Here is a 3,195-nt window from a genome sequence, read left to right on the forward strand (position 1 = left end):
ATAACTAATTCCTAAGTCTAAGGAACATAGAACTCTAATAATTTAAAACCACTAAAATTATCTACTCCTACTTTATTTTTCAAAGGCAGAAACTCTTTAAAAAAAGTTTTGTCATATGTCATGTGGTTTGTACAACCACTATCAATCATCCAAAAATCAGATTTCTTGGTTGAAGAATATGTTGCCACAAATAAGTGATCTTTTTCTTCTTCTTTGGTGACTTGGGCATCTGCTTCATATTTTTGAGATTTGTTTTTGCAAATCACAGCTTCATGGCCAAGCTGATTGCAGATCTTGCATTGTGCATCTGGTTTCTTCCAATATTTAAATAGAGGATGACCTATTTTGCCACTCTTGAATTATTACCCTTGATTTGAGTCTTGGAGTTGGCTGCCAAAGCTCCTTCAATCATACCATCCTACCTCATAAGCCTCCTTTGCTATTGCGCCTGCAATGTATTTAACAATTCTGCCAAAGTAATCTTGGACAGGTCTTTCGTGTTTTCCAAGGTAATAATTGATACTTTGTATCTTTCAGGCACTGTAACAAGAATTTTTTTCAACAATTCTTGAATCTTTAAATTTTGTGCCAAGCAATCTTACCTTGTTAACAATGCTAAGAAGTCGGTCTGAGTACTCTTTGACGGTCTCAGATTCCTTTATCTTTATCCCAAATTTCTTTTGTTGATTTAAAGGCCATAATTCTCGTGAAAATTGTTGGAGACACACTAGCAAACAAAGTTGCTTTTGCCTATGATTTTCTGATTTTCTTTTTCTTTTGGCTTTTGATCTGAATCACCGTGGGATTATCGGACAGCGGAAGAACATCATAATCCTCCTCCACAGCCTCCCAAAGATCTAAAGCCTTCTTACTACCCAAAGATGGTAATTTTCTTTTTTGATTTTCTTTTCCTTTTGACTTTTGATCTGGGTCACTGTGGGATTATCCGGCAGCGGAAGAACATCATAATGCTCTTCCACGGCCTCCCAAAGATCTAAAGCCTCAAGATAAGTCTCCATTCTTACTGCCCAAACATGGTAATTTTCACCATCAAAAACAGGAGGAGCTATTTGAGAAAAGTTTTCAGAATTCATCTTAGTGCCCCAACATGGTAATTTTCACCATCAAAGACAAGAAGGAGCTATTCTTACTGCTTCTTGGTAATTTTCACCATCAAAGAAAGGAGGAGCTATTCTTACTGCTTCTTTTCCTTTTAACTTTTGATCAGGGTCACCGTGGGATTATCCGGCAGCGGAAGAACATCATAATCCTCCTCCACGGCCTCCTAAAGATCTAAAGCCTCAAGATAAGTCTCCATTCTTACTGCCCAAACATGATAATTTTCATCATCAAAGACAATTTTTCATCTCATCATCAAAGACAGGAGGAGCTATTTGGGAGCCTCAAGATAAGTCTCCATTCTTACTGCCCAAGCATGGTAATTTTCACCATCAAAGATAGGAGGAGCTATTTGAAAAAAGTTTTCAGAATTCATTTTAGTGCCCAAACATGGTAATTTTCACCATCAAAGACGGGAGGAACTATTCTTACTGCCCAAACATGGTAATTTTCACCATCAAAGACAGACATGGTAATTTTCACCATGGAGGATTTCACCATGGTAATTTTCACGATCAAAGACAGACATGGTAATTTTCACCATCGAGGATTTCACCATCAAAGACAGGAGGAGCTATTCTTACTGCCCGAACATGGTAATTTTCACCATGGAGGAGCTATTTAGGAAAAGTTGTTTTCAGAATTCATCTCACAGATCCCTCAAGAACCTGGCTCTACTACCATGTAAAGAATGGAACTTGGGCCTAACTCAACCTCAAAAGCTAGCTCATGAGGAGAGGATTGCCCAAGTCCATATAAGGAGACCAAGTACCCATCCCTTTTCCGATGTGGGATACTTAACAAACTGTATCAGTGTTGTATCGTCCAATATGGCCAGTGCATTAGTTTAACACCTGTGGTCCCACAAAGTGAGGTACGGGGAGGGTAGAGTATAGACAAACGTTACCCCCACCGAAGAGGTAGAAAGGTTGTTTTCGATAGACCCTCGGCTCAAGGAAAAATAGTCCAAAACAGTCCATAAAAAGAAGTAACGAAAGTGAAAGCATAACAAAACAAAATACTACAATAATCAAAGTACAAGAAACAACAAATAATAATGACTAAACAAAGTATAGATATATGCACATAAAGCCCTACTAAAATCTGAAAAATATTAAGTTCGAACCCATAACTTTAACACTAGTTGAACTCATTTAAGTTTAAATCCTGGGTCCGTCTCGTCATGAGCTGAATCTTCTAAATATGGAATATTGAACTGAAAAATTACCTGAAAGCAATAGCAATATCACTCCCAAATTTCTCAAGAGCCCTTATCCATGACCTCCAAAGGAGAAGCATTTGTTAGCTCCTTTGCCAGTTTCTCATAATCCTCTGCCTCTTCTGCCTCTGCTTTCTCATCAACTTCTACACCCCAAATTTTAAAAAGAAAAAAAAGAAACAGAAAAAAAAGGTTATTTACACAAATAGCCAAACATATCACTCTCAAAACTTGCACCAAGCAAACAACATGATCCAATTAAAACAACACGTGGCATTACAAGAAATGATCTCCTCACAAGTTGAATAAAACCCTCTTATGTAGCATATTACTTACTCATGCACAACCTTTGAGCTTTTTGAGAAGAAATTGTAAAAACAGGAAGTGACCCACAAAAGTATATGAAAAGCTGAATAATCAGGCCAAAAAAAAGAAAAAGAAAAATGAAAAATGTCAGGGAATCGTATGACTATTTTCCAAAGATAGGACCAAAAAGTGACTAATAGGCATTGTTTCTACTTGTCTTTCATTGTTGTACCTTCTAAGCGAATGGAAAGCTTAGACCAAGAAACTAAAAGCTTGTCCAGATAAATTCACTTTAACGTTATGCCCATTGTTTGTTGTGGTATCCCATACACGACATCAAACGACAACATCTTTATAACTGTTCATTACCTTAACCAAAAGGAGGGTGTCATGACCTGTATTAATGGTTGCGTGAGAGACATACATTAGGGTCACGCGAGAGGCACAGACAGTCCACTTCAATATAAACACAGTGAACTATTGTGAAGGAGGGAACGAATTAGGGGACGACCCGGTTCATACCTACTCCGTAGGTGTCGGGGAGGGGGGGG

The 3,195-nt window shown here is 37.9% G+C and overlaps 1 long non-coding RNA gene across 2 annotated transcripts in view; it reads right to left on the bottom strand.

Moving 5' to 3' along the window:
- Positions 1-239: 239 nt before the first annotated feature.
- The window catches only part of LOC124893596, a 5,162-nt gene continuing 2,206 nt past the window's right edge, over positions 240-3,195 (bottom strand). For both annotated transcript variants that reach the window (XR_007050777.1, XR_007050778.1), the window contains exon 3: positions 240-2,484. This is a non-coding gene — a long non-coding RNA (uncharacterized LOC124893596). The remainder of the gene's footprint in view (positions 2,485-3,195) is intronic.

This window comes from Capsicum annuum, unplaced genomic scaffold (assembly GCF_002878395.1).
Source record: "Capsicum annuum cultivar UCD-10X-F1 unplaced genomic scaffold, UCD10Xv1.1 ctg62349, whole genome shotgun sequence".
Classification (NCBI taxonomy): Eukaryota; Viridiplantae; Streptophyta; class Magnoliopsida; order Solanales; family Solanaceae; genus Capsicum; species Capsicum annuum.